The sequence below is a fragment of the Heloderma suspectum genome, chromosome 2 (assembly GCF_057233095.1).
Source record: "Heloderma suspectum isolate Gila_16-S chromosome 2, 16-S_ref, whole genome shotgun sequence".
Lineage (NCBI taxonomy): Eukaryota > Metazoa > Chordata > Lepidosauria > Squamata > Helodermatidae > Heloderma > Heloderma suspectum.
Window position 1 is genome coordinate 359,682,703 of NC_139459.1, and position 14,625 is coordinate 359,697,327.

Consider the following 14,625-nt stretch of genomic DNA (forward strand, 5'->3'; position numbering starts at 1 on the left):
TGGTGGCCGGGGGGTACTTCAAGGCAGAAACGAAGCTGTTCACATTCTTGGAGCACAATGTTCCCTGCCACAGACCCATGGCTCTGCACCGCTGTCCACTGCACACAACTCTGGTTCCTGCACGCTGCCCTCTGCTGGCAGGGACCTTCCTCGGCCGCATGAGCCAGTGAAGAATACCTCCTCTCAATGACCCTGAATGTAGGAAAAAATGAAAACTATACTCTCATCCAACCAAATTGATCACAAAACCTTTAGACTAGGGAACATTTGACTGGTTTGCCTTTTTGGGAGTGTTCAGATGATTAGTAGGATGGAAGCTCTGAGTAAAAGTGTTACCACATCAGTACCAAAACTAATATTATTTGCACCAAGCCTCTCTGGGCAGGGAGATTTCAGAGGCTCCAGCACTCACAGTTGAGATTGGTTTCCTTCCGAAGGAGATCACAAGAGGCTAATGAGCACTGTACAATATTTGTATTTCTTTACAAAGTGGAGCGTTGTGGAGATTCACAAGTTGAAACACCCCAACATATGCCCCAGACTTCACTGGTTCTCCATGAGATTTCAAAGGAGACCACCTCCTGCATCGGGTCTTTGCAAGGAGCAACGTTGCCCCCTCTGCGAAAAGGGGTGGTCAGAATCAGCACATTCCTTAGGGAGGGGAAGACGGTGGCAGGAGGAACCCTATCAGAGAACTAGAGAACAGCTCTGTCCTTCCATAAGAGGCCAGGAAGTAAAAGCACTTTCCATAAGAAATGAAAGGCGCTTATCCTCTCTCCTCTCACACAGCACTCAGTACCCCAGAAAACTCTGACTCAAGAGGGTCCCCAAAGAAGCAGGGAAAGCACTGTCCCCCTGGTTCCACTGACTTGACCTAGCAGTGAAGCTCTTTCCAAGCTCCATACATTTATCTGGTTTCTTCCCACCGTGAGTTCTTTGATGTACAGTAAGATATTAGTTCTGACTGAAGCTCTTTCCACACTCCATACATTTATATAGTTTCTCCCGTGTGAGTTCTTTGATGTTGAGTAAGTGTTCCACTATCAGCAAAGCTCTTTCAACACTCCATACATTTATATGGTTTCTCCCCTGTGTGAGTTCTTTGATGTACAGTAAGTGCTCCACTTTCAGCAAAGCTCTTTCCACACTCCATACATTTATATGGTTTCTCCCCTGTGTGAGTTCTTTGATGTACAGTAAGTGCTCCACTTTCAGCAAAGCTCTTTCCACACTCCATACATTTATATGGTTTCTCCCCTGTGTGAGTTCTTTGATGTTGAGTAAGTGTTCCACTACCAGCAAAGCTCTTCCCACACTCCATGCACTTATATGGTTTTGCCCCTGTGTGAGTTCTTTGATGTTGAATAAATGTTCCACTCTGCCTAAAGCTCTTTCCACACTCCATACAATTTGTCCCCTGTGTGAGTTCTTTGATGCACAATAAGGTGTAAACTCACACTGAAGCTTTTTCCACACTCCTCACATTTATATGGTTTCTCCCCTGTGTGGGTTCTTTGATTTTTAGTAAGTGTCCCACTATCACCAAAGCTCTTTCCACACTCCATACATTTATATGGCTTTTCCCCTGTGTTTGTTCATTCATGTACAGTAAGGGCTGAGCGTTGATGGAAGGTCTTTCCGCATTCGATACATGTATATGGTTTCTTCCCTGTGTGTATTCTTTGACAGATAGTAAGTTTTGTGCATTCACTGAAACTTTTTCCACAATCCATGCCTTTAGGATGTTTCTCTTCTGTGTATATTATTTCATGCATACGAAGGTTTGCGCCAACACTGAAGCTCTTTCCAGACTCCACGCCTTTATATGGTTTTTCCTCCGTACGAGTTCTTTGATGTAGCTTAATGCTTGAGCTCCAACTGAAACTTTCCCCACACTCCATACTTTTATATGGTTTCTCCCCTCTGTATGTCCTTTGATGATCAGTAAGTTCTGAGCTCATATTGAAGCTCTTTGCACACTCCACGCATTTATACGGCTTTGCCTCTATGTGAATTCTTTGATGTTTAGTAAGATATATGTTCTTACTGAAGTTGATGCCACATTCCAAGCATTTATATGGTTTCTCTTCTGCGTGGGCTTTGTAATGTATATTTAATTTTGAAGTACTTTTGAATATCTTCCCAGACACCGCACACTTGTTCATTTCCTTTTCTTCCTTATCTTCTTGTGAGATCAGACGTTCACCCTGAGAAGCAGAGAATTTCTTCTTTCCTTTCATTGTCTGGTTTCTCTTCTGATTTTTTTGTCTGCTTTGTTTCCCAAATATATCTTTTCCCTCTGTGTGCTTGTTAGTTTCAGATGACATGAGAGATGGCTCCCGATAATTCTCCTCGTATTGCCCGTCTCCTGGTTTGGGAGTAAAAAAAAAAGGAAAAGAACATCCTGTTAGGAATTTAAAGCAGAAACAGCGGACCTCACCAGGGATCATGACCAAGTAGCAGCTTCTCTTATTTCACTATCTCCAAGATTTTCACCTTTCCTCTCTGTGCCCTTTGCAAGGTTGCTTTTTAAGAGAAGGCAAGAAAAACAAAACTGCTGCACCGTTAGGGGAAGAAGAGAATGCCCACACAGGGAAAAGCTAAGTTCCCACTGGCTCCTGTTAATCTAGCTGCTATCAACATATCAGGATATTAGGTTCAAAGTGTTGTGAATTCTGCCTCTGTTAAGTGTAACTGAGCTATAGTTCAGACCTGCGTAGCCTGGCTGAACCAGCAGCTTCACACGCCTTCATTGGTTCCAAGCAACTACAGCTCCAGATGTCAACAAAGCTTACAGCTGCAAGGCCTTTGCCAGTGACCTCCTCCGTCTAGGATGAGAGAGGTTTCGCTTCCCATGGGAAGGGAGCCCTCCTGTGTCTGAATGTGTGTGTGCTGGCCTGTGAGCTTCCGAGAAGGGGGAGAGGTGTAGCCTGTCAGCTCCTGGGTGTAGAGGGAGACGTCCGTAAAGAGTCAAGAGGTGACAAATAACTGTAAAGCACAAAGACATAAATACATAGCACTTGGAATGTGTGGCTATATTGCAGTCATTAGCCCCTCTCTTTCTTTGCAAAGACCCCAAACCAGACCTCATTTCCCAGCTGGATGAAGGAGAAGATCCATTTGTGCAGCGCTCTGAGGAGGGGGAAAGATTGGCAGGTACCTGTTGAGATTGGTGGTGGGACCGTTCCTTGTCTGGGAATTGAGTGGATTCCTTGGAGATTTGTTCGCCTTGTCTTCAGTCAGTGAGCTTACTCGGCCACAAGGCATGTCCCCCACCCAGATACAGAGCCTGGTCGGTCAGCCTCTCTGGAGTGAATGATCCATCAGGCTGTGAATCCTGTTGATGGAAAGGCCTTGTGCCTTTGCTCTTCCTTTGTCATCTCATCCCCATAATCTAAGCAGGATTGTGGCCTTCGGCATTCTCCTTTACTCAGTGATAACAGATTCAGAAGTTGCAGGTGAAATGCACAACCAACTGGGTGTAAGGAGATGAGGAATTCCACTTACTATCTATTCCTTCGACTGCACCTAGATTAACTGGGGACAGAGAACAGCACGCTTTCCCAAGAATGGCCTTTCTTGCCTTCCCCTAATGTAGTGAGGTTGACAGTGAGCAAAAAGGCGGACTTCACAGCATTCTTGCATGCCAGCATTGGGCCCGCAAGCCCAAGGGGGCACTGGTCAGCAACAGCCCGCCCCTCTGGAAATTCCAAACTTTAGGAACCTTGGCTGCCAGCTATTTACAGTAGATTAAACACTTGAGACAAAGAGTACATCACAAATTGCCACAGGTTGGGTTCAATCTTGGTTTTATACTAACATGAATTAGTATGGGAAAATCGATAGATCCTTTTCCGAGTTTTATTCAATAACATAGATTCTCAGTAAAACATGACATCAAAATACAACCATGTAGGATAGAACAATGACAATAAAAATGCACATGTTTCTAAAATCTTAGCTTAAGATTGTAAGAGGATTGCTCTCTGTCCAAGTTGTTTATCCAGTTTTGAATAAGTTGTCTAGCTGATAGGCAGGTACATAGGCATTGGTGACCTTCTGGATGTTAAGAAGCTGATATGCTGAAAAATCAGTGCACATTTATACACTTTCTACACCATTACTTCATTGTTTGCTACCCCATATATTGGAACTCCTCAAAAATTCCAATGAGATCAAACACAAAAAGGCTTAAGGTTATCTTTCAGGCTAGACAAGATTCATTCTAAATCTCATCTTTGAGAAAACAACCCCCATCTCAAAATTTATTACTTAAGATCTAATCGTATAAACTTTCCTAAACATCCGTATTTCAGATTGGTTCATACAATATTTACTACCCATGAATTATCAACCATTAATTGACACACTCTAAGCATAATAAAGTAATTAGGACAGGAAGGCCTGGCATGCTATGGTCCATGGAGCCACAAAGAGTCGGACACAACTTAACGACCGAACAACAAGCAATAAAGAAATTATTTATTCCTTTAGTCCTTAAATATCCCGTGATCTTGAGTGATGGGCATTAATTCTGCATTCTTTCTTAGATATTATTTATCAATAGATTCTTGATGCCAATAGGTTCTTGATACCAGTTACCCAGAACTCATTGTGAACCTGCCTTGTGTTTTGTGTGTCTTCTCTTTAATACAATACACAGAAGAACTATACAGGAAAGATCTTAATGTCCCTGATAGCCATGAGAGTGCAGTCACTGAACTTGAGCCAGACATCCTAGAGAGTGAAATCAAGTGGGCCTTAGCAAGCATTAGTAACAACAAAGCTGGCGGAGATGACAGTATTCCAGCTGAGCTATTTAAAATCCTAAAAGATGATGCTGTTAAAGTGCTGCATTCAATATGCCAACAAATTTGGAACACTCAACAGTGGCCACAAGACTGAAAAAGGTCAGTTTACCTTCCAATTCCAAAGAAGGGCAATGCCAAAGAGTGTTCAAACTACCGTACAATTGCGCTCATTTCACATGCCAGCAAGGTGATGCTCAAAATCCTACAAGCTAGGCTTCAGCAGTATGTGAACCGAGAACTACCGGAAGTACAAGCTGGATTTCGAAGAGGCAGAGGAACTAGAGATCAAATCGCCAACATTCGCTGGATCATGGAGAAAGCAAGAGAATTCCAGAAAAACGTCTCTTTCTGCTTCATTGACTACGCTAAAGCCTTTGATTGTGTGGATCACAACAAACTGTGGCAAATTCTTAAAGAGATGGGAGTACCAGACCACCTGACCTGTCTCCTGAGAAACCTGTCAAGAAGCAACAGTAAGAACTGGACATGGAACAACCGATTGGTTCAAAATTGGGAAAGGAGTACGACAAGGCTGTATATTGTCACCCTGCTTATTTAATTTATATGCAGAGTACATCATGAGAAACGCCGGGTTGGATGAATCACAGGTCGGAATTAAGATTGCTGGGAGAATTATCAATAACCTCAGATACGCAGACGATACCACCCTAATGGCGGAAAGCGAAGAGGATCTCAAGAGCCTCTTGTTGAGGGTGAAAGAGGAGAGTGCAAAAACTGGTTTGAAACTCAGTATTAAAAAAGCTAAGATCATGGCATCTGGCCCCCTCACTTCCTGGCATATAGAAGGGGAAGAAATGGAAGCAGTGACAGATTTTACTTTCTTGGGCTCCAAGATCACCGCAGACGGTGACTGTAGCCATGAAATTAAAAGACGCTTGCTCCTTGGGAGGAAAGCTATGGCACACCTAGTCAGCACAGTAAGAAGCAGAGACCTCACCTTGCTGACAAAGGTTCATATAATCAAAGCTATGGTTTTCCCAGTAGCAACGTATAGCTGTGAGAGCTGGACTATAAGGAAGGCTGAGCGCCGAAGAATCGATGCTTTCGAACTATGGTGCTGGAGAAGACTCTTACGAGTCCCCTGGACTGCAAGGAGGTCAAATCAGTCAGTCCTAAAGGAAATCAACCCTGAGTGCTCATTAGAAGGACAGATACTGAAGCTGAAGCTCAAATATTTTGGCCACCTAATGCCACGAGAAAAGTCACTGGAAAAGACCCTGATGCTGGGAAAGATTGAAGGCAAAAGGAGAAGGGGACGGCAGAGAATGAGATGGCTAGATAGCATCACTGATGAATGTGAACTTGAGCACACTCCGGGAGAAAGCAGAGGACAGGAAGGCCTGGAGTGCTATGGTTCATGGGGTCACAAAGAGTTGGACACGACTGAACAACTGAACAACAACAAAGCATTTTCAATGGTTCTATACTTGGCATTTTATAAATAGACATCTTATATTGCTTTGGGATGGTGGGTTAGCAATTTCTCAGTAGCATTCCCAGCAATTCCAATGCCGCTGAAATCAGCTATTTTCCAGAGATGTGTCACAAAAGGCAAGGGTAGGCCAAGACGAACACCACATACGTTTGCAAAGCAGTTCTGTATTGTAAGGAGAATTCCTCGTCTGCTCACACTCAGTTGGGCCTGTATTTCACCTGCTATCTTTGGATCTAATCTTACTGAAGAACACTGAATGTCAAAGGTCCACAGGACTCTTTGGATTATGGGGATTGGTTGACAAAGGATTATTATTAAAAATATTTCTTGGCTGCCTTTCAGGGCAGGAGCCCTCCCAAGCTAGCAGAGAATAATAAAACACATAATAAAAACCAATGCTGCCTTAAAAAGCGATGAAAACACAATAAAAACAGAAAAAACAGGAACAACAATGAACATATCAGAGGAAGGTCAAATTAAAATAGCATATCTTCAGGGCCTTATAAGCCTGCAATGAAGGGGCCTTGGAATACCAAGGAACTGACACAGTTCTATGACCAGGTCAAGGACGTTTGGGAGCTATCATATCAATAGCCGGGTCAAATGTGGTCCCCCATCTCTCTCGAGGTTTCGGGTAGCCTGAAGGTCAAAACTGATCGGATAACGATCTGTCCATACCAACGTAATCACTACTGGCTCCCCCATTCACAGATCATTTTCTCCCAATCTAGGACAGAAAACTAGGTCCAAAGCGTCCCCTGCGACATGTGTTGGGCCAGATATTATCTGAGACAGGCCTGTGGTTGACACGGCCATGAAATTCTTAGCCGCTCTTGACAAGGTAGCCGCAGCATAAGTATTAAAGTTTGGGGGGCTTCAATACCAGCCTCGAGACCACCTTGGTCAGCTCAGGCAGGGGGATTGTTGGGTAGCAGGGTGGATGGTACACCAACAGAAACCCAGTTCTGTCTCGGGTGAACAGCACCAGTTAGAGACACTGAAAGCTGGCTAAGTGTTGGATGGGATATCTGACCAGGGGCATGGAATCCCTATAGAAAAAGGCTACCACCCCTCCCCACCCATCTAGTTCATCTTCGTGCTGCACAAGAAACTTTGGTGGACAAATTTGGGAGAGACTGAGTCCTCCCTGTTCATCCAGCTAGGTTTCTGTGACACAGGCCAGGTCAGCATGCTCTTCAGCTACAAGGTTAGGGATGATGCAACCTTTTCCACTAGTCAACCTGGCATTCATTAGCAGCAACCTTCTAGCTAGAGGGGACTGCAGGCAAGCCACCAGAATTACTGAGGCCCGGAAGGGTATAAAGCACACAGATGTCTCAATCACCTGATGTTATTGACTCCCACTGCCATTATACCCTCTGGCCAGCACTACACCTATAGCGGCCCCAACATCCTCTACTGCTAAACACATTGCGAGCCTACTAAACACATTCTAGGCTGGTGCTGCTCTTTCCTGAAGATGGACCATTACAGCTCGGTCACCCACCGAGTTTTATAACAGAGCCAGGATTTGAAACAGGTCTCCCTGCTCATTATTCAGTATGCTAATGTGAACTATTTTAAAATAAGTATATACACCCACAGGCATGCATTTATCACTGAGGTCATCAGAAGGCATGGTCCTAGTGGTTCCACATGGACCTATGGACTGACTGGAGTCCACCAGGAGAAGAGCCTTCAGCGTGGTGGCCCCCTTTCTTTGGAACTCCCTGCCCCTGGAGGTCAGGCAGGCACCAACACTGTGTCGTTTCCAGCACCTCCTGAAAACAGCACTGTCCCAGCGGGCATTCCTTAACTGACCAGCCACGGTTTCTATTGGCGTTCTGTTTTTTAGAAAGCATAATTTTAATACGGTGTTTTAATCTTTTTATTCTTTTACTGTTTTATCTTTTGTGTTCCCCGCTCTGAAATCTGTTTTAGATATGGAGCTGTATACAAACACTGTAAATAAATACATAATTAATATATGTGTACAGTGGATGTCTAAAATTCAGGTAAAAATATTTGGGGAGCACAAAAGAGACAAAGTGGATTTCTGGGTGGGGGGCAAACAAGTGAAAAGTGCCTTCCCTTCAAGTAAACACAGGGCTCGAGCAACAGGAGTCAGGCGTGCGGATAAGCTACTATGGGGAGAATTCCACCCCTTGTACCACCTATACCAAAATGAAAGCCAAAAACAAAGGATAACTGGCAATCAGATGCTTACAAGAATTAAGGGGTAATTAAGGGGTATTTATAAGTATTTGAGAAAGCAAGACATTACAGGATTGAAAACATGTGTACAGGAGGGTGCTCTTGCACTCGTGTCCAGCTTGTCGGTTCCCGGTCGACAGCTGGCTGGCCACCATGTCAACAGAATGCTGGAATAGATGGACCCTTGGTCTGATCCAGCAGGGCTCTTCTTATAGTAATGATGAATCCCAAACATATTTCATTTTGTATTCACAAAATGTACCTGGGTTTGTCAGCACTTCTGAGAATTAACATCCATCAACTGTTGATTATTTACACCAACAAATTCCCAAAGAAACATGCTGCTGGGGAAATGGAAACTATTCCCCCACCCCGTAATATAGGGAAAATGAAAGCTATTCCCCCCCATAATATAGGGAAAATGGAAGCTATTCCCACCCATAATATAGGGAAAATGGAAGCTATTCCCCCCCATAATATAGGGTAAATGGAAGTTATTCCCCCCGTAATATAGGGAAAATGGAAGTTATTCCCCCCCCAATATAGGGAAAATAGAAGTTATCCCCCCCCCATATTATAGGGAAAATGGAAGCTATCCCCGCTCCCCATAATATAGGGAAAATGGAAGCTATTCCCCCCCGTAATATAGGGAAAATATCATTTTCAATCATTAGCATTTTAATCCCACATCAGGTTCGAGTTCTTGGTCCTCCCCACTTTATCTTCACAACAACCCAGTGAGGTAGACTGGGCTGACAGAGTAACTGGAAGAGCTCTGTAGCTGAGTGGAGATTTTGAACCTTTGTCTCTTTTTGCCAGTGGTGCCACTAGGGTTGGACGTCCACCCAGAAGTCGGGTCTTGTGCCAGCCCATGGGCATGCCAGGACCCAGCAGGGATGACGCTGCTTGCCACAGCACCCTTTCTTTCTTATTATTTTTAAGGCATTTTAGAGTCAGGGGGAAAGCAGGCAAGTTGTTCATGGTTACAGATGCTCATTTTATTATTTGTATTTTCATAAGATACCATCCTTTTCTACAACAAAATGGTGGTTATTCCCAAGTAAATGACTTTGGCATGGGAACAGCAGAAGCAAACTCCATTCTATTCCTGTAGTCATGATGGTGCTAAGATATAAGTGAGTTTAAAATGCAAAATTGCACAAGCTCAGAGTATTTACTTTTTATACGGTTTGCAAATAGGCTTTTTTGTGGGGGGGAGGGTGGCTCTGGGATGTAGAAGCAGTTGCAAAGCATGGAATGGTGGGGTGTGAGGGGGGAGGAGAGAAAGCTTAGTTGTGTCCTTCGCAGCGTGAAGTAATACAGTCGTCTAAAGCTCCCTCTCCCCGCCCTGTAAGTCCATTAAATCCCAGGTCTAAAATTAACCAACTGAGCAATTGCTCTTTGGTCTCAGAAGCCCAACACTCTCAACCAGTACATCACACAGACTCTCGTGAAGGCCAACCTTACAGGGATGTTATATGGATTGCTCAGGTATTGTGCATCGAGTGAGTGGGGTTTGGGGAGTAGGATTTAGAAGGGATAAAGTAGGTAGGAAGGTTAGGACCAAGCATAATTTGATTAATAACTATATAGAACTCCTCTTGGATTGAATAAGTTTTTATTTTTTTGTTTTTACAAAATACAAAATCCCTCGTGTAGGTTTCTCTTATTGCGCTACCATTAGAAAAACGTATTCGCTTCTTACTGCTCCTGTACTGGGTAGAAGGAACCAATTAGACATTTGGGGTGCCTCTTTAACCCAGAGAGTAAAAGAGGCTGAAGCTGCGTGTGCCAGTGCAGACAACTGAGCAGAGGAGGAAGGCGTCCTGAGGGGGTTGTCTTCTCAGTCTCATCAGGTAGAAGCTAGAGAAGGAAGAACCCGGGGCAGGAGTGTCAGTTACCATCAGCTAACTCCTTTCCTTCAGACTTATCCCCTCATCCCAATTCCCCCCGATAATACTGTTGCCACTTAGCAGGCAGTACCCCTTCCCTGCTAAAAGGATCCTTGGAAGTTGTGGGTGGGGAGACACTTCAATGATATGCACCATGCCGTTCACATTCTCGGAGCACGGTGTTCCCTGCCACGTGCTCATGGCCATGGCCACTCCGCAAAGTCTAGCGCATACAACTGCCTCTGCTGGCAGGGATATTTCTCAACTGCATGAATGCAGATTGCGTCCTCTGAGTTTAGAAAAGAAATGAAAACCATAGTCTTCATCAAACCAAACTGATCACAGAGCCTTTGGCCACATTGGGCTTTGAATGGTTTGCCTTCTTCTGAGTGTTCTGATGATTAGGAAGACGGAAACCCTGAGTAAAGGTCTTACCATATTCATACCACTTATAATACTACTCATACCCCAGGTCCCTGAGCAGTGAGATTTGAGGGGCTCCAGATTTCACTTTCGAGACTGGTTTTCTTTAGAAGGAGATCACAGGAGGCTTATCAGCCTTGCATAATTGTTGTGCTTATTTACAAATGTACAGATAGAGCATTGTGGAGATTTGCAACATGAAACACCCAAACGTATGTCCCAAAGTTCACTGGTCTTCCATCAGATTTCTTGGGGAATCACTATTATGATATGATCGTTGCAGAGAGCAACTTTGCCCCTCTGGGCCCTTTCCCAAAGAAAACCACCGCAGGCTGCATGCCTTGATTTCTTTTTACACTGAGGGAATTACCACATCTGATAGGGAGGGGGAGAAGGTGGAGGAAGCAACCTGATTCAAAAACAGCTCTGTCCTTCCATAAGAGTCCAGGTACTTAGAGCAAAAGGCCGCAGTGGCTTAGTGGTTAAGACGCTGAACTGCAGACCAGAAGGTCGGCAGGACAGCAGTTTGAGACCTGGGTGCCGCGTGACGGAGTGAGCTCCCGTCTTCAGTCCCAGCTCCTGCCAACCTAGCAGTTCGAAAGCAAGAAGTTGCAAGTAGATAAATAGGTACCGCTTCGGCGGGAAAGGTAACAGCGTTCCGTGCACCTCAGTGTTCAGTCATGCCGGCCACATGACAGCGTCTTCAGACAGCGCTGGCTACTCGGCTTAGAAATGGAGATGAGTACCACACCCTAGAGTCGGACACGACTGGTTGGGGACACCTTTACCTTTTTTTTTTTACTTAGAGCAAACTCCATTAAAAAACCTTGGCCACTCTTCACCCACTGCAGTATACTACACCACAGAAAACTCTGCTACACAGGGTCCGCCAAATCCTGAGTGCATTTTTTGAGGGTGTGCAGTTGTCTTTAGAATGGAGAGGAAAGCACCATCCGCTTCCGTCGGCAGAAGCAGAGTACTGGATTTCACAATTAGCTCCTCGCTATGGTTTCTCCACCATATGAGTTCTATGATGTGTAATAAGACTTGAGCTAGCTATGAAGCTCTTTCCACACTCCATACATTTATATGGTTTCTCCCCTGTGTGAGTTCGTTGGTGCCTAGTAAGATTTCCATTATAACTGAAGCTCTTTCCACACTCCACACATTCATATGGTTTCTCCCCTGTGTGAGTTGGTTGGTGCCTAGTAAGATTTCCATTATCACTTAAGCTCTTTCCACACTCCACACATTTATATGGTTTCTCCCCTGTGTGAGTTCGCTGATGTGAAGTAAGGCCTGACCAAAGACTGAAGCTCTTTCTACATTCCAGACATTTATATGGTTTCTCCCATGTGTGAGTTCTTTCATGTAAATTAAGATGTGAGCTTCGGCCGATATTTGTATGGTTTTTCCCTTGTATGAGTTCTTTGATGTAAAGTAAGATGTGTCCTCTGACAGAAATTCTTTCCACACTCCATGCATTTATATGGTTTCTCCCCAGTGTGAGTTTGTTGATGTCTAATAAGGCTTGAGCTAGAACTGAAGCTCTTTCCACATTCCATGCATTTATATGGTTTCTCCCCTGTGTGAGTTCGTTGATGTGAAGTACGGCCTGACTGACGACTGAAACTCTTTCCACACTCCAGACATTTATATGGTTTCTCCCCGGCATGAGTTTGTTGATGTGAAGTAAGGCCTGACCGAAGACTGAAGCTCTTCCCACACTCCAGACATTTATATGGTTTCTCCGGTGTGAGTTCTTTTATGTAAAGTAAGATGCGAGCTTCGACCAAAGCTCTTTCCACACTCCAGACACTGATATAGTTTTTCCCGTGTGAGTTCTTTGATGTAAAGTAAGATTTGACTTCTGACAGAAACTCTTTCCACACTCGATGCATTTATATGGTTTCTCCCGTGTGAGTTCGTTGGTGATTAGTAAATGCTCCACTATCACTGAAGCTCTTTCCACACTCCATGCATTTATATGGTCTCTCCCCTGTGTGAGCTCTTAGATGGAAAGTAAGATTAGATGTTTGACTGAAACTCTTTCCACACTCCAAGCATTTATATGGTTTCTCCCTGGTGTGAGTTCTTTGAAGTTTCATAAGATTTCCACTATGACTGAAGCTCTTTCCACACTCCATACATTTATATGGTTTCTCTCCTATGTGGGCCCTGCAGTGTCTATTCAGTTCAGAATTATGGTTGAGTATCTCCCCACACATTGCAGGCTTTTTCGTTTGCTTTGCTTTCTGATCTTCTCGTGACATCTGGAGTTCATGGGTGTCAGAACTCTGAGAAACAGCAGATTTCGTCTTCCTCTTTATTGCCAAGTTTCTCCGGTGATATTTTGATCCCCTTTGTTTCCCAAATAACTCTTTCCCCTCTTTGTGCTGGGTAGTTTCCATTGAAACCAGAGATGGCTCCTGATATTTCTCATTGTCCTGCCTGTCATCTGCTTGGGGATAAAAAAGAAAGTAAAAGAACGTTGTCTTAGGAGTTCACGGAAGAAATCAAAGATCTCACCAGAAATCAAGCACAATTAGCTGCACTGCTACACGAGAACAAAGAAGAGACACCTGATCAGGTAGACCGTTACTGACCTCGACCATTGTGCTTCCTGTCTGCTACCTGTGGCTGTTCCATATAAACTTTCTGGGGCAAGAGAACTGTCCCTTCCCAGAACCACACCCTGGTCCCAGAGATCTTCTGCCACCATTCCAAGAACTGTATTAGTTTCCTGCGGCTGGTGCATAAAAGGTGGGCAGCCTTGGGATAGGGCTGCCACCAAAGAGGTTGTCCCTTCGTTGGAGCCAGTTCGAGGTGAATGAGGGGGAGGGCCATCCGGTCTGTTGGCTAGACTGGAGGAGGGAAGGGAGGGCCTGTGTATCTGCCTTCTTATCTATATATGAGTTACTAGACATACAATTATTGCTCGTTGGCAACTGGACTTGGACTTCAGCCTACGGGGACTAATTTGCACAACACTTTGCAGATAAAATCGATGGTATCTGTGCTGGGTTTGATGCCGTACTTGTTCCATGTCCGGTGGATGTAACTTTGGCTGCTGCGTGTCCAATTACAATGGGTACTTTTCCATCTGTACAGCACGATGATGTGGACAGGATTCCTGGAGAGGTGAGGCCCGCCACTCGAGTGCTGAACCCTTGCCCCTTCTGGCCTATACATGCAGCCGGGCGTTGGGGACCGGCTGAGCATGTAAGGGTAGTGGCGAATGCCTCTTAAAGGCACGGTGTGATTCTATCATGGCTAAACGAGGTGGTACTCAAATTAGAGACTGGCCGGTGGTGGATACTTTCCAGCCAGTCTACAATATTCCATTATTTATTTATTTATTTAATTTCTATACCGCTCAATAGCCGAAGCTCTCTGGGTGGTTCACAAAAATTCTTGGGCAATGTGCTGGAGCGTGAGGTGGCTTCTCAGCTCCAGGGATTTCTGGATGACATGGATTACCTAGATCCATTTCAATCTAGCTTCAGGTCAGGCTATGGAACAGGGGCAACTTTGGTCACCTTGGTGGATGATCTACACCAGGAACTGGACCTTTCTGCAGCTTTCGATAACATCGACCATCGCATCCTTTAATGGCTTCTGTCTGAGATGGGACACAGAGACGCAAGTCACTCAGGTCCGTCTTGGAGGTCCAATTTCAGAAGTTGGTGCTGGGGGATTCCTGCTCGAAGCCGTGGCTGCTAGCCTGTGGTGATCCTCAGGATTCGACCTCATCCCCCGTGGCGTTGCACATATACACGAATCCACTGGGAGTTTGGGGTTCGGTGCCACCAGGATCCTGATGACACCC

General features: G+C 44.8%; 1 pseudogene; it reads right to left on the bottom strand.

Moving 5' to 3' along the window:
* Window positions 1-781: 781 nt before the first annotated feature.
* Window positions 782-13,520, bottom strand: LOC146355613 (uncharacterized; annotated as a pseudogene).
* Window positions 13,521-14,625: the final 1,105 nt, after the last annotated feature.